Source organism: Phocoena sinus, chromosome 13, assembly GCF_008692025.1.
Source record: "Phocoena sinus isolate mPhoSin1 chromosome 13, mPhoSin1.pri, whole genome shotgun sequence".
Lineage (NCBI taxonomy): Eukaryota > Metazoa > Chordata > Mammalia > Artiodactyla > Phocoenidae > Phocoena > Phocoena sinus.
This window is the reverse complement of record NC_045775.1, coordinates 40,121,126-40,138,676: the sequence shown is the minus strand read 5'-3', so window position 1 is coordinate 40,138,676 and position 17,551 is coordinate 40,121,126. Positions and strand designations below refer to the sequence as shown.

General features: G+C 41.3%; 1 protein-coding gene across 1 annotated transcript in view; it reads right to left on the bottom strand.

The window, feature by feature from the left end:
- STON1 (stonin 1) overlaps nucleotides 1-13,895 on the bottom strand; it is a 53,461-nt gene extending 39,566 nt beyond the window's left edge. Inside the window, exon 1 of the mRNA XM_032652040.1 lies at nucleotides 13,830-13,895. The gene's annotated coding sequence lies outside the window, so the exon portion shown is untranslated. The remainder of the gene's footprint in view (nucleotides 1-13,829) is intronic.
- Between the last annotated feature and the right edge of the window lie 3,656 nt (nucleotides 13,896-17,551).

Here is a 17,551-nt window from a genome sequence, read left to right as displayed (position 1 = left end):
ACCTCCCTCGTGGCCTGGGGCAATTTCCGCAAAACTGTGTAGAACCACATCACCTTCATCAGTCTCCACAGTGACGTGGTGGCACCAGAAAAGTGATGTTGGCCGTAGCATCACCACAAGTCGTGGTGTGCAGGATCCTCAAACAGAGCAGCTGTTCCATAAGTGATGGCTGCTTGCATGAGCCACATCTACCAAAAGGGGATGGGGATGGACAAGCCCTAAACAAAGTAAGGTCGGGTCCCAGAAGCATGAATAAGTCAGGTCGGAGCAAGGCAACAAGTCAGAAATAGGACAAACAGAAAAGTTCCAGGAGGGATGGGATTAAAGGATCCAGTTCTCCACAGGAACAGAGGATGAAGAGCACAGACAGACTAGGAAACCAATGAAGGAGCCAGCGCCTGTCTCAGGTGGTGAGATTCTGCGGGTCTCTGTAGGCACGATGCAGTTGGGGGGCCCACACTGCGCCCTTGTGAGGATCTGGGAAAGGCGTCCCCTCCGGCCAGACCAACAGCAAGCATGCCACAAGTGGGGGACTTTGCAGCCGGGTTCCATCCAGAGCCGGTGAGAGCCTATGTGTGCATGCGGATGGGCACGTGTGAGTGGGTAAGTAGGAGCATCTGTCTGGAGAGGGGAACGTGTAGGTGGGGATGAGGCACATCTCGACAAGCCGGGGGCTGTCTCAAGCCAGGTACCCCATCAGGTGCGGTACAGGGCCATCCTCACTGGGAGTTTAGAGTCAAAGACGAATGAAGGGAGGATGAGGTGGAAACCCTAAAATAATTTCCTTCCTTATGAGGGAAAAATGTTCATCTGGGCAGGTCTGAGCCTTCTTGGAATTGCAAGATTCTCAGATTATCACCCAGTTCCTAGGAAAGCCTGACTGCTATTCCCCACCCTCCCCCACGATAATTTTTCTGAGAATCAGGAACACCTGACCACCCGTGTGCTACCTAGAATGACCCCAACTAGGCACCTTCCACTGCAGTCACGACTAGCAGCGACACCAGGGGCTTTCACAAAGTTTACAAGGTTCTGCTTCAAGCCACAAACTAGCAGCAGGCCTGGAGCTGCACGGCGGGAGGAGGGGGGCGGGGTTCTCAGCTGTAAAGATCTGAGATTAAAACATTTCTCTACGTTTGTATTAACGGTAAACTGAGGCCAACAAAAGCAAGGTTGATGGCATCAATTACCATTTTCTAGGGCCTCCAAATTGGCCTGAATATGAGTTATCATGAGCTAGGGGGGAAAAAAAAACAAAAAACATTCAAAGGGATGAACAGAGGCCAATGTGTCAGCCCCAACTCTGAATTTCTGGGCCACGGCTGTTTTAAATTAGATTCTCAATGCCGCTTCCATGAAACTCTTGGCTTAGCTCTGCAAGAAAAGTTATTTTTGTGCTCTGAGCCACAGACATTTATATGGAAGCATATCCGTAATTCCAATTATGTTCTGTTTTCATGATGTCCTTTTCCTCTACTTAAGAACAGTCGTAACTATCATTATTATTATTTCTGATAAGACATAAAAAAAGCTCTGGGCCAAGTACAGATTCCACAGGCCTGGATAAATGATTGTTGTAAAATAGGCAGATTTTACATCTTGTGAAATCCTTGAGAAATACCTTCAGTTCTTCTATCCACTATGGCTGCCTCTTCTTTGTCAATTCCCTAACCCCACCCACCCCTCAATCACTCAGGGCCTTCATGATCTCTCTTGGGAAAACCTAGTCCCAGAAGTAGTTCTGTTATTTATGTACGCTCTCTGAGGTCTTCGCATTTAAAAGGTTATATTCTAAAATGAAATGAAAGGTTTTTATCTCCTTAAAGAACAGAAGCACCAACAAATAAAGCAAAGAGATATTCCTGGTTAAGAGAGGCATGGTTCTTAAGTAATAACATAGTTATTCTATAGAAAGGTTGATCCATAGGCTGGGAGGGCTATGAAGAAGTGGTACAGATGCAAAATAAAAATGGTGGAAATTCATCCAAGAGAAATCTAAACTGATTACCAAGAAAATATAATATATTGGGAGACGTACCCATGGCCTTTCCCCAGAGGTCTCTCTGATTAGAACTTCTGAAGCACAATCCTGGTTCAGAAGAACCAATGCAGGGGAAGGGAGATGATGGGAGGAAACTAACATTTGTGAGCATTAACATATGCCAAGCACGTGGCCCATGTTATTCCCTGTTATCTCACTTAATCTTCAGAACAACCTTTTGAGGTAGGTTTTATTATCACTGTTTTATGGAAAAGGAAACTTGGCCCCAGAGATGTTAAGTAACTTGCCCAAAGCCACTGCTATGGTCTGAATGTTTGTGTCTCCCCAAAATTCATATGTCAAAATCCTAACCTCCAAGGTGATGGTATTAGGAGGTGGGGGCCTTTGGGAGGTGATTAGGTCATGAAAGTGGAGCCCTCATGATGGGGATTCTTATAAATGAAGCCTCAGAGAGCTAGCTCACCCCTTCTACCATGCAATCACACAGACAGAAGTTGGCCATCTGCAACCTGGAAGAGGGTTCTCACCAGAACCATGCCAGCACCCTGATCTTGGACTTCTAGTCTCTAGAACTGTGAGAAATAAATCTCTATTGTTAATAAGCCACCTGGTCTGTGGTATTTTGTTATAGCAGCCTGAACACAGTGAGCCACACATCTAAGTTAGTGGCAAAGCTTGGATTCAACCCCAGATCTGCTTGACTCCTAAGTCCATTTCTTTTCCATTATCACATAAATGTGAGGGCCAGAAAAGAAGGCCAAAGATGACTGTTGGTTTGGTTTCCTTAAAATAATAGAATTTGTTGGGAGGTATGGGAAAGATATGTCTATATAGATTTCTTTAAACATTATAAACAAGCTCTGCTGATCTCGATCAACATTCCCAGAGATGCTATCAGCCACAAGAATCAATTTTTCAATGTAAACCTCTCTGCACTGTTAGAGACACAAGTAAACACACATGTCAGGGGAGAGAGAACATCATCTCCACGACCAAAGGGAACAGGAACCTCTCCATAAAGGCTTTTCTTCTCAACATCGGTATGAGTTAGGATGCTGGTTGATTGTGAGAAGGTTTTAATCTACTATAAAGAATCTAAAGGACAGCATTTGGGGACTGGAACGGTGCTGAGGAAATTCAGATCTCTTCTGGACTAAGAACATGTGGCCAGATGTTGAGCGAGACACCATCCCACAATGCAGAGTCCCCCTGTGATGCTGGTGTTAGCACACTGTACTGTTAGGCTCTTCTCCACTGCATTCATTCAGTAGCAGTGGATTTCACATCCAGGGGCTAACGTAGATGCAGTTACTTACTTGTATTCTACTTTACATACAAACTTTAAAATCAGTAGTTAAAAACTTCAGTCAATATGACAGGTTGAGTTGACATAAGAAATTACCCCTTCCCATCCAAACACTTCAAAACACTGAACAAAACTATAACAGCAAATATTACCACATAAAAGACAAATAAAACAGAAATCTCCAGATACCAGAAATAAGGAGGGAAGTCAAAGAGGATCAGTCAGTGGAAGCTGAAGCTAAGGGCCTCATGGAATCATCCAGACCAGTTAGAGGCCTAAATGGCTGGTGGCTGAGACTTTAATGACATGCATGCAGTGGGGGGAGTCCAGTAATGGCCACCTGATGCCAGGAGCTGTCAGTGAAGCAATTACATAAAGCTGGAGGTCATAAAGGCCTACTTCATAAGTGAAAGAGTTCAAGAGGAACATCACTTGCCAATCTGAGGAAAACCATAAGAAAGCTTGTCATCTGCTTGGGCAAAGAGTAGTAAATGAGTGACCTAAAAAAATTTGAAATCCAGGCTTACAGCACAATGCAGGAACAAGGTTTAAATGCATACTTTCAGGTTATACAGGGCCTGTATGCCAAGACATTAACAAAAAGGCTAATTTGGAATGGGTAAAACCCAGAGAGGATCAGCAGGAGCAAATGTGAAATCACTTTATAGTGCTATGCTAGCAATCCTGAGGTACATAGGATTTCTACGGAACACAACTCCTAATGAAGACGCAAGACACAAGAGAAAATGAATCGTAATTAAAAAATTCAAAAGCAGAAATAACAAAAAATCTAGAACTACAAATGTTTAAAATGCTGAAAGACATAAAAAGGACTAGAAATTAAAAGGCAAAGAGATAATATTAAAAAAAAAGAACAGGTAGATATCAAGTACCAAATAGAAATTCTAGAAATAAAAATATATAGACATTAAATTAAAAAAAAAACAATGGATGGGTTGAACAGTAGACCAAATGCAGTTGAAAAAAATTAATAAACTGGAAAATAGAACTAAAAAAATCACTCAGAATATAGCTGAGAGATAAAGAGATATATATAGTTGACCCTTGAACAATATGGGTTTGAACCATGAGGGTCCACTTATACGCAGATTTTTTTCAACAGTAAATACTACAGTACTACACAGTCCTCAGTTGGTTGAATCTGGGAGATGTGGAACCACGGACTTGGAGGAACTGCAGATACAAAAGAACTGCATATACGAAGGGCCAACTATAAGTTATAAACAGATTTTCAGTTGCACAGAGGGTCATCGCTCCTAACTCGTGCGTTGTTCAAGCGTCAATTGTAGTATGAAAGAGAAATCTTAGACAAAGAAGACATAGAAGATAAAATGAGAAGGTTCAACATTTGCCTAATGGGTATTTCAAAAGGAGAGAACACAGAGTATGAGGGACTCAACATCAGGTTAGGGGCTTTTGTCTCTTATGCTCTTTTCTATATCTCTAGCACCTGGAAGCATTCCTGATACACAATAAGTGCTCAATAATTACTTTATAATACATTTGTGGAGAAAACAACTGAGAAACCTTTAGATATGAAAACAGAGATGAGTCTTCAGATTAACGAGCACACTGAATTCCAAGTAGGATACATAAAAACAGACTATCCCTGGACACATTATAATGAAAAGGCACAACATGAAAGACAAAAAGATCACACTGAAAGTCTCCAAGAGAGAAAATAAGTTGCCTGCAAAAGAATGGCAGACCGAAAAGAGATTTCCCATAAGGAACAACTGAGATGAAAAGACAGTGGAGTAATAATTTACAAAACGCTGAGGGGAAAATATCGACTTAGAATTCTATACCTTGATAAATTATCTCTCAAGTGGGACATGAATAAAGACAATTTCAAAACAAAACCAAAACTACCCACAAGATTGGAGTATTACAACTCTAGACCTTCAGTGAAAAAATTACTAGTATGAAGAAAATGAACACAGAAGTACAGAATGGTATGCAAGAGGCAATGCTGAGATAAGAAATTGGTAAAGTTAAATAAATTTTGACTGTAAAAAAGAAAAAAAAAGTGGAAATAACAATGATGACTAATTGCAGGGGTGGGGAGAGGACTATACACAATGTGGGATTAAACCACTAGACCACAATAACCAGGAAGATCTGAAGAGAGGCAGATTAGATTTAAAGCCATCTAAGGCCACTGCATTGTTGACAGGAAATAGAGAAATTGATTAACTTTAGATTAAATGGATGCACATGTTAAAAATTTAAGAATACTAAAAGGTAATACAAATAGAATTTTGTATTTCAAAACAGTTGACAGAGTAGGAATATATAAAACTTGATCAATCCAAAGAAAACTATGCAAAGAAGTATAAAAGAAGCAAACAAAAAATGCTAAATAGGAAAAACAAAAACTTAAGATGGCAGAAAGAGGTCAAATGCATATAAATTACAAAGAATGTAAAAGTTTAAACTCAATTATTAAAAAGACACATTTTCAGGTTATAATAAAAATGAAAATGAAGCTACACATAAAAACTGTTCCTAAGATTAACAATTAAGGCAAAATTATAGAGAGAAGTTAATATAAAAGGATATAAAAAGACATACAAAAAGTAATAACCAAGAGGAAGCAGGTATAGCAACATTAATTTCAGGCAAAATAGAATTTATGCCAAAAGCATCAACAGAAATAACAGAGGACAGTACATAACATAATAAATTCACCCCAGAGAAAAAACAATCATGAACTTGCACAAACATTGATGGATTACAAGGAGAAATTGACAAATCCACAGAGTGGAAGATTTTAACATTCCTTTCTCAAGAAACTGAAGAGAACTCGGAAAGCAGGCAAAAGAAAATCAGAAAGAACATGAGAAATTTGAAAAACACAGTTAATAAGTTTGACCTGTTAGATCGATATAGAATGCTGCAGCCACCAAGCAGGGAATATATTTTTCTTTTAAACCACACGTGCAATATTTGGAAAAATTGTTTATGTAATCGGACACAGAGGATTGCTATTATACAAACCATGCTGTCTTTTCATAATGCAACTAAATTAGAAATCAACAATAATTTAAACAAAGTTAAGAAAAAGTTTTCTTAAAAGTTGAAAATAGAAAATTAAATCCATGGGTTAAAAAGAAAATAAAAGAAATATGAAAATGGGATTGACATATATACGCTAATATGTATAAAATAGATAACTAATGAGAACCTGCTGTATAGCACAGGGAATTCCACTTCACTGTACAGTAGAAACTAATACAACATTGCAAAACAACTATACCCCAATTAAAAATAAAAGTTATAATAGAAAAAAAAAGTCTAGAGCCAAGTGGTAATGAAAGTACACATATCAAAACTTGTATGATGTGGCTAAAGCAATATGTAGAGCTAACTTTATAGCTTGGAAATGCATTTATTTTTTTGGCCGTGCCACACATCTTGTGGGATCTTAGCTCCCTGACCAGGGATTGAACCCAGGCCATGGCAGTGAAAGTGCCAAGTCCTAACCATTGGCCCACCAGTGAATTCTCTAAACTGCATTTATTGAAAAACAAAAAATAAATGAGCTAGAAGTTAACTCAAGTAGCTAGAAATGGAAAGGAAAAATAATAAAAATAAGAGGAAAAAAAAGAAATGAAAAGCAAAAAGTATAGATAAGAAAGAAGCTGCTTCTATCAGAAGACTAATTAAGTAGACTTCTATATTAATTTTTAAAAAGAGATGGCACAAATAAACAATATTAAGGGGCTTCCCTGGTGGCGCAATGGTTAAGAATCCTCCTGCCAGTGCAGGGGACACGGGTTCGAGCCCTGGTCCAGGAAGATCCCACATGCCGCTGAGCAACTAAGCCTGTGCACCACCACTACTGAGCCCGTGTGCTGCAACTACTGAAGGTTGTGCACCTAGAGCCCATGCTCAGCAACAAGAGAAGCCACTGCAATGAGAAACCCACGCACCGCAACAAAGAGTAGCCCGCCCCACTCGCCACAACTAGAGAAAGCCCGCGCACAGCAACGAAGACCCAACACGGACAAAAATAAAATAAATAAATTAAAACAACAACAAAAAAACAATATTAAGAACTAAAAAGGGAACATATCTTAAAACATAGTCAATATTTATAAAAACCATAAAAGAAAATTATGAATAAATTTATGCTAATAAATTTGAGAACACATGAAATGGATCATCTAAACAAACAAATTATCAAAACTGGATCAAAAAGAAATAGATCAAATCTATCAATAATCATTTATGAAACTGAATTGTCAAAAACTTGACACACATACCCTGACTAAGCAGTTCAGAGGATTTTACAATGAATTTTACCAAACTTCTAAGAAATAGTCTTTATCTCTCACAAACTGCTTAAGAAAAATATATATGAACGAGAAAAAGTTTCCCAGCTTATTTCACTGAACTAATATAAACTTGATACCAAACAATATAAGAACAATATTTTTTAAAAAAAGAAAATTACAGACCAATTGTTTCACTTACGAACATTTGCAAAAATCCTAAACAAAATACTAGCAAATGATATCCCATGGAATAAAAGAACATATCTGTATATGTGTGTATATATATATGTGAGTATGACTCAAAGTAATTACATATACTCATATTATCACTTTATAATATTAAGAAAGAAAATTATATCACCCCATATAATTTACATAAAAACATTAAGGCATTACATAAAATCAATACTCAGTCATGATAAAATGTTTAAGTTATTAAAAAATATTAATAGAGGGAACATTCTTAATTTAATAAAGAATATCTACTGGAACCTTAAGCAAACTTCACAATTAATGGAGAAATTTTAAGAGCACTTGTTAAAGACAGTACGAAGACAAGGATGTTCGCCATCGCTGTTACTATTAAATACTGTACTGAGGGTCTACCCAATGCAATAAGATAAGAAAAAGATATGGTCATAAGGAATTAAAAAGAAAAGATAAATATTATTTTGTGATTGCCTACCTAGAGAATTCAAGAATATCTACATACAGACTCTTAGAACTAATAAGAGAAATCAGCTGGGATGCTTGATACAAGATCAAAATTCAAAAATCAGGAACGTTTCTTTGGGCCAGCAAATAACCAATTTGAAATTATAATAAGAAAAAAAGATATTTATAGTATCAACAAAACCTATACAAAATAAATATAGCAAGAGCTGTGTAAAACAGTTCTGTGGGAAATCACCAGTCATCTTTCACCTGAATAAAAGGAAAAGATGGGAAGACCTGATATTGTAAAGGTGTCAGTTCTCTGGAATATAAATTGAATGAAATCAATAAAAATACCAACATGATTTTTTGCCTGTGTGCAACTAGACAAACTAACATTTATATGAACCAGTAAAATCCAAGAAAGCCAAGAAATTCTGAAAAAATATAAAAGTAATTGTAATAGCTAACAATTATTGTGTGCTTCCTTATATGGCAGGCACTATTCTGACATTCTGCATACATTATCCTTAAAGTGGATACTATTATCTATTTTATAGACAAGGAGACTGAGAGAAATTAGGAAACTTGCCCAAGGTTACTTGGTATTCTTAGGAGTAGCAACAGACGAAAGAAGACAATTAAGTAATATGTTCCAAATACTGAAGGAAAATAATTATGAGTCCAGAATTCCACACTCAGTCAAACTCTCATTTGTAAGAGCAAAATAAAGACATTTTCAGCAATATAAATATTTTAAAGTTTACCAAAGGCCTTCCTTCTATGAAAGAACTTCTAAATTTCCATTGATATGAACTCAGAAGGAAGGAGTGGGGTATCAGAAGTAGCAGCCTCCAAAATGCATTGGATAAATAAAACAAAACAAGGTAAAGTAGGTGAGAAAGGTGGAACCAAGTATACATGGGAAATAGAAGGTATATAATGTTATTAGTTATTCAAAGTACAGGCCATAAAGTCCTATGCATATGCTAGAAGTAGGCCACTAAGTTGGCCCTGTCTTCCTTTTGGCCAAATAGGAAATGGGAAACGTCAATTAAAGGATTCACAGCACCCACAAGACAAAACAGACAAGTTGTTCACAAGAACTATTCCTGGCACTGAGACCACAAAGACATTTCTCATATGGTCAAACAGATACAAGATCTGGGATTTTGTTCTAAGTGTGATAATGTGGGAAAGAGATCCTTGACTCTTACAATTTTTTTTCAACAAGAAGGTGATTTAGAAGCATCAGCCTTTCAGAAAACTTTTCCTTGAAGAATAAAAGAGATAAAGCCTCCTACTTAAGGTGTGTTATTTGAATGACCAAGTGTTTTAGAAAAGCCCATCTTTAGGTATATTCCAGGAAGAGGATGGATAAGGTGACGTCTAGGGACCTGGGTGCCTGTGAGGATACACGGTGGTACAGGATGTGGGCTTCTTCCCCAGAGCTATACCCAGAACATCTCCATCTCTGGTTCATCTTGCCAATGCATGGGATCACCCACATAGCCAGGCTTCCAAAAAATAGTTTATTATTGTGTTTTCACAGTAATAAACATCGAAAAGCAATACACTTTTCTCTTCCGTTCCTGTTCCATGGTAAATCCTTGACCTACCTATCCTGACATTCCATATAACACGTAGATAAGATAAATGGGAGCCTGGCAGCTTTCCCTGGGCCTTCCTACCCATCTCACTCCCCTGACAATGCCAAGAAAAATGAACACCCATACTGGTAGGGCTCTGAAGACGTAATTTGCTGATCTTTAAAAATCCTGCCTTTTACCAGGACTGTTCCAGAATCCCATGGGGTTCCTGGAATTCCAGGCTGTCCAGGAAGCGTCTGAGGAATTCTGGATTATTTCTCATGGGTATAGCTGGCTCCCAAGGGAAGGTGAGCTACCTCTGGCTAAGTCTGGAGCAATTCCCAAGGACTTCCAAAGAGAAGTGACACTGGGAGATGGAAGAAATGGGAGATAGAGGTATTTTACAATTAATCAAAATATCAGTTCTTACTGAACCACAAATTACTTTCCCTTCCTTTTCTATTTTTTCTTATAATTAAAATAACAATAATAATACATGTTGGACTTCCCTGGTGGCACAGTGGTTAAGAATCTGCCTGCGAATGCAGGGGCCACGGGTTCAAGCCCTGGTCCGGCAAGATCCCACATGCCGCGGAGCAACCAAGCCCGCGTGCCACAACTATTAAGCTTGCGCTCTAGAGCCCATGAGCCACAACTACTGAGCCCACATGCCACAACTACTGAAGCCCACGCGCCTAGAGCCCGTGCTCCCAACAAGAGAAGCCACCGCAATGAGAAACCCACGCACCGCAACAAAGAGTAGCCCCCGCTCGCCACACTAGAGAAAGCCCGTGCACAGCAACCAAGACCCAACACAGCCATAAATAAATAAATTAATTAATTAATTAATTTTTTAAAATAATAATAATAATAGATGTGCATGGATATGGTAGACAGCAGTGATTGATATGAATAGACTTTGGCCACTGACCTGATTTCAAGATTTGATTCTAGCACATAGTAGCTATGCAACCCTCTGATTCTAGTTTCTGAATCTTATATCATGAGAATAATATTAGTACTCACCTCAAAGAGTTTTAAAATGAAATACTATATGTATGTGCTTTATACTCAATAAATGTTAGCTATTACTATTGTAAAAACGTTGAGAAATACAGGCAAGCACAAAGAAAATCAAAAGTACCTGTAATCCCACCATCCATTTTCATGCATACAATTCCAGTATTTTGGGGGTGTATTTTCAAAGAGTGAGATACAATGCTTTCTATTTCATAACCTGCTTTTAAATTTTAACAAAATAGGGCTTCCCTGGTGGCACAGTGGTTGAGAGTCCAGCTGCCGATGCAGGGGACACGGGTCTGTGCCCCGGTCCGGGAAGATCCCACGTGCCGCGGAGCGGCTGGGACCGTGAGCCATGGCTGCTGAGCCTGGGCGTCCGGAGCCTGTGCTCCGCAACGGGAGAGGCCACAACAGTGAGAGGCCCATGTACCGCAAAAAAAAAAAATTAACAAAATACCCTAAGCATGTCTATATATAATTTGGTATCCTTGTACAACATGATTTTAAAAGGCCACATCATATTCCTTTAGGTTATTTTACTTCTTAAAACAAATAAGAAGTAAAAATAACCCCTTCCCTCCTTTCTCCTCTGCAGGTTCCACTGTTCGTCTGTTTCCAACTCATCTGACCCGTCAGATGATAGCTGGCTGCTTTCTATTGGCTAACTGGGGATGCAGCCTTCATCTCACCATCCAGACCACCTGCTCCATCAGCCAGCCTTCATTACATCCCCAGAATCCAGAGCAGCCATTTGGGGCTGCACAGCAAACCCTCTGCATGATGGCAAACCACCCAGTTTAACAAGATTCCATGAGGTGGTACAAAAGCTGAACACGGCAGAAAGGCAATTTCTTTGCAAATAGTATAAGGCTGACTTCTGGGACATTAAATACACTATTAAAAATTCTCAGGAAGAGGAAGAGACTGAAGATTTTTATCTGAGTGCATTGTTTTTCTAAGCACCAGGGCCAAACAAGTTCAAAACTTTTAAGGGCTTTCTTTTTGAATGGAAGTCACAACACTTTCTTACTAATGACATTTTGAAACCACAGTAAAACCTTACTAATTCATAGTAATGGGGAACTACCACACTCAATCAGCAGAGAAAAATGAATTATATCCTTTTTAAAATAAAGACGTTTCTTTCCAATGAAATTCATTTTTTAAAAAAATCTTTATTTCTGAATAGTTCAACACCTTGACCTGTTTTGACGGGTTGTTCTGAAGCTGATCTAAGACATATGTTACAACCACATTTATTGTTTATATAGAAACAGGAATGGCTTACGTTCTTGAGAAGGGCATTCTCCCTAAAAACAATAAAAGTTCAACGCTCCCCACAATCCTGTTCATACAGCTCACTCCTTAGGAAAGCTTTTTCTTCCTTGGTCACGTGGAAGCAAACCCCAGTTCAGGCTGCCCCCGGCTGCTCCAGTTCTGAGTGAGTGGGCAGACGTTTGTAATATCAACCCAGATCAACCCCTTAAAAGAAAAAATCCCAAAACCTCCAGATTCCAGGCTTGACCAGACCCATCTGAGAATTAACAAGCTCCTTCTCAGCACCCAGAGAACTAAGGCTGTCATGGAAACACTGATTCAACCCTAATGAGAACAGACATAAAAACCACACAAGTGAACTAAACATTCCTCTACCCAAATGGAGTCAAGTTGAAGCAACAGCCTCAGGATTAAAATAAGTGAGGCTGTTTTTTTCTTTGCGATCCTGTTCAGTTTTGCCTCTTCCATTGCCTTGCTTTCACAACTCCTGTTTATGAGAAAGTGGGAGTCGGGGAGTTGGGAGAGGGATGGAGAGGAGGGCTAGTAGGAGGGAAGAGAAATGCAGGGTGAGTAGCCAGGCTGGGGAATGCCAACAAACACTGCGGTTTTTGTCAGGCAAATGAAAACTTCTAGCCTGGGGGAGGCTGCAATAATCTGTTTGGGGTAGTCCGAAAATAAGATACAGTGAACTCTCATCTCCCACTAAAACAGTTAAGTATGGAATGAAGTCTTTACTTTCCAAAGATCAGGTTCTGCACAGTATTTTTAGCAAGCACTCTTTTTCTCTATTTTTTTCTTTATTATTTTTTCCTGTTTCTTTCAGAATTAGAAAAGCTAATTAAATGACGTATCATTATTATTGGAAGAAAGCACAGTCAGAGAGGTTGAAATAAAAAAAAGATGTCCAACAGAAATAGTAAAATCCCAAGGAGGAATATATTTTCATTTCCCCTTGGACACACAAGGCATGATTTGTGCGGCCAGGGGATCGAACATCAACTCCTACTTAAAGTCCTTCCTGCAGGAAATCTTTGGGCAAGTGTGAAGACCCCTGTGGCTATGGCTCCCTGGCCTGGGTCATCACCTTCTAGGGCTGGAGGGGGCACCAGGCTGGAGATATCAGCCAGTGGGACAGGAGCCTCCCGGAGAAAGGTCGCGGGGGGAAGGGGGTGGAGAAGGTAGCAGCATGAGTAACAGGAGCCAGGAAAACACAAGGAAAGTGAGAGTCCTGGGGGTGGGGGGATGCTGAGCCTCCCGGGGGAGGGATGGAGGACCAGGGCTGGTGACCCTGGGTCGGGAGGCCAGGGCCGCACAGGCTGGAACGAGTCCCCGCCCCCCACCCCCCCTTGGAGCTGAGTCTAGATTCTTTTCTTTCCTGCTTGAGTTTTCTTTCTCTTGAGAGCGGGACCCAGGTCACAGCAGCAGCCCCAGAGCTGTGGTGTAGACGGGAAGCCGGGTGGGGCTCACCCCGTGCGGGCGCTGCCCTCTGGGGGCTGCGAGGGCAGCGAGGGGGAGAAGGGGCACCGCGCGGGGCACCCAGCCTGCCCGGGAGATGCCTGCGTCCCGCGACGTCGGCTGCGGCCCCCCTTCTCAAACTTTCCCAGCAAACCCGGAGTAACCCACCCCGGAGAAGGGGCTCCCCATGCCTCCCCGTCTGTCCCCTGGGGGCGGTCACTCACGGGCAGCGTGGCTGGGGCTCCGACTCTGGCCGCCGCCATCCACCCGGGGAGGAGAAGCTGTAGGACGAGGAGGGGGAGGACAGGGGGAGGAGAGGGAGGACCCAGAGCGCGAGACTGGAGGGGCGGGGAGGGCGTGGCCACTCCGCAGAGGCTCTCCCGCCCCTGCCCCACCCCACCCCCTGCTTCGTCCCGGCTTCTCTCCGCACTCCTCCCCGCCCTGGATCCCCCAAAGTTTTTCTGGTGTCTGATTCTCCATTCTCTTCTCTCCTCGTCTTCCTTCGGAGTCTCCAGCCCCCAAGTGGGGGGAGAGGGTGCTCCCTGCAGCAGAAGTGGGGCGGGGTGGGGGCAGGTATGGGAGTTACGTTTAGATGCCCCTGGAAGCAGACGGCTGGGGCCTTTGGCAGGTCTGAAACCACCCTCCCCCTCTAGGACCTTGTCTTTTCTGGGTGGTGGGGTGATGGGGGGGGACGCTGGGGGGGCGGCGGAAGGTTGAGGCGACTTGGGGTCGTGTTGCCACGTTGCTTCATTGAGCTTTTGGGCTTGGCTTTCTCTTGTGATTAGAACTGAAGAATTATTTTTTGCCTTTTAAAAAAATTGAAGTACAGTATAGCTGATTTACAATCTTATATTAGTTTCAGGTGTAGAGCATAGTGATTCAGTATTTTTACAGATTATACCCCATTAAAAGTTATTACAAGGGCTTCCGTGGTGGCGCAGTGGTTGAGAGTCGGCCTGCCGATGCAGGGGACACGGGTTCGTGCCCGGTATGGGAAGATCCCACATGCCGCGGAGCGGCTGGGCCCGTGAGCCATGGCCGCTGAGCCTGCACATCCGGAGCCTGTGCTCCGCAACGGGAGAGGCCACAACAGTGAGAGGCCCGCGTGCCGCGGGAAAAAAAAAAAAGTTATTACAAGATAATGGCTATAAGTCCCTGTGCCATACAGTATAACCTTGTTGCTTATCTAATTTTTACATAGTAGTTTGTATCTCTTAATCCCACACCTTTAATTTTCCCCTCCCCTCTGGTAACCGCTAGTTTGTTTTCATGAGTCTGTTTCTGTTTTGCTACATACATTCGTTTGCATTAGTTTTTAGATTCCACACATACGTGATATCATACAGTATTTGTCTTTCTCTCTGCCTTATTTCACTAAACATAATATTCTGTAGGTCCATCCACGTTGCTGCAAATGGCAGAATTTCATTCTATTTTATGGATGAGTAATATTCCATTGTGTGTATATACGTACACACACACCCCATATCTCCTTTATCCATTCGTCTGTTGATGGACACTTGGGTTGCTTCTATATCTTGGCTAAGAATTATTTTTGAAGCCTCTGTTGAGTGCCTCCTCTTTTCCTCTAAGGTGAGACCAGCCCTGGTCACAGGGTAAGATGAAAGGTAAAGATGGAACCCCACCTTCCAGGGCCCATCAGTACTCAAGAGGAGGAGGACAAGGGATAGCCTAGTGAAGGGCCAGGCTGTGTGGATGGGGCAGGAGGCCGCCTGCAGAATGTAGAAGAGAAGGGGAGCTGTCATCTGAGGAGAGGTTAGAGGGTGACATCTAGTCCCTAATTCATCACTTGCTAGCAGGTAACTCTGGGCAAGTCGCTTGACATCTGAGCCTCTTCCGCAAGCAGGGCTGCCTCACTGGGAGTCAGAATGAAAGGAGAAGATTCACTGGAGGGATATCCAACCCCAGGATGGGAGGCTTGAGTAGAGTCTGAACAGACTCAGAGGAGAGAAAAGAGGGTATTCCAGGCCCTGGCACACAGAGCTTTGGAGGCTGGCAAGACTGGAAGGCTTAGGAGAGGTGGGAAATGTTTGGGTGAGAAGGTGGAACTAGACATAAAGCAGGGAATGGGAAATCCATGAAAGTTTTTAAGCAAAAGAATATTTTGATGCAAGTTATCCTATTCACTTTTGTATTCCCAGAGCCTGGCATACAGTTGGCACTCAGTAAATCTCTGTGGACAGCCTGGCCTCAATAGCTACGCCACCACATCTGTTCATGGCCAGCTGTGACCTCATTTCACTCCAGTTCCTGTCCCTTTCCTTGCTCTACAGTAAGGAGACCCTCAGACTATATCATTCTCCTTTTCATTAACAAGTTTCCCTTTTCGGACAGCCTCTTCACAGAAACCATTTAGAATTTCCACACTGTTTAACAAGGGGTCCCCACGTTGTCTGTAAATATGATCTAGTAGATTAACCTGGAACCTCAAAACTCAAAGTCAGCTGAAGCTGTCAGGATCAATTAATATAAATTCAAACTGGCTTTCAGAAACGCCCAATTTGAAAGGGGACTTGGTTGGAAAGTGAGGATTTCAGATCTAGGATAAGCTTAGCCCTAAACGCTTGATAAGAACATTCCTCTCTAAAAACTTTACAACAGTAAGTCTCTATTTATATTGCAACATTCATTCAAAATAAAGACTTGTGGAAAACCATATTCAAAACAACATTAATCAGTGATAGCTTCAACTACAGTGAAAATGAAACAGGAAAAAAAAAATCACCATTTTAAGTACATGATGCATTCTGGCCCGATTTTTTTTTTTTCCTTTTTTGGCCTTACCGCACGGCATGTGGGATCTTAGTTCCAGGGATTGAACCCGCATTCCCTGCATTGGAAAGGTGGAATCTTAACCACTGGACCGCCAGGGAAGTCCTTGGCCTGATGTTTTTAAACAACTTTATCCATGAGGAAACTTGAATATTCTTTCAAAGGAAATTTCCAGAGATAAATAAAACACCTACATCTTCACTGAAAATGCCAGCTGAAATCAATGATACTTAGGAGGATGACCACTTATTTCAGAATGGCCCAGGATTCCAAAAAGCACATAAAAAGATGCTCAACATCACTAATTATTAGAGAAATGAAAATCAAAACTACAATGAGGTATCACCTCACACCGGTTAGAAGGGCCATCATCAAAAAATCTACAAACAATAAATGCTGGAGAAGGTGTGGAGAAAAGGAACCCTCCCACACTGTTGGTGGGTGTAAACTGGTACAGCGACTATGGAGAACAATATGGAGGTTCCTTAAAAAACTAAAAATAGAATTACCATATGACCCAGCAATCCCACTCCTAGGCATATACCCGAAGAAAACAATAATTCAAAAAGATAAATGCACCCCAGTGTTCATTGCAGCACTATTTACAATAGCCAGGACATGGAAGCAAACTAAATGTCCATCAACAGAGGAATGGATAAAGATGTTGTACATATGCACAATGGAATATTACACAGACATAAAAAGAACAAAATAATGCCATTTGCAGCAACATGGTTGGACCTAGAGATTGTCATACTGAGTGAAGAAAGACACAGAAAGACAAATATGATATTGCTTATATGTGGAATCTTAAAAAAAAGGGGTGGTACATAATGAACTTATTTACAAAACAGAAGTAGAGTCATGGATGTAGAAAACAAACTTATGGTTACCAGGTGATAAGCAGGGCGAGAGATAAATTGGGAGATTGGGACTGACATATACACACTACTATATAGATATAAAATAGATAACTAATAAGAACCTGCTGTATAGCACAGGGCACTTTACTCAATACTCTATGATGGCCTATATGGGAAAAGAATCTTAAAAAAAAAAAGAGTGGGGCTTCTCTGGTGGAGCAGTGGTTGAGAGTCCGCCTGCCGATGCAGGGGACACGGGTTCGTGCCCCAGTCCAGGAAGATCCCACATG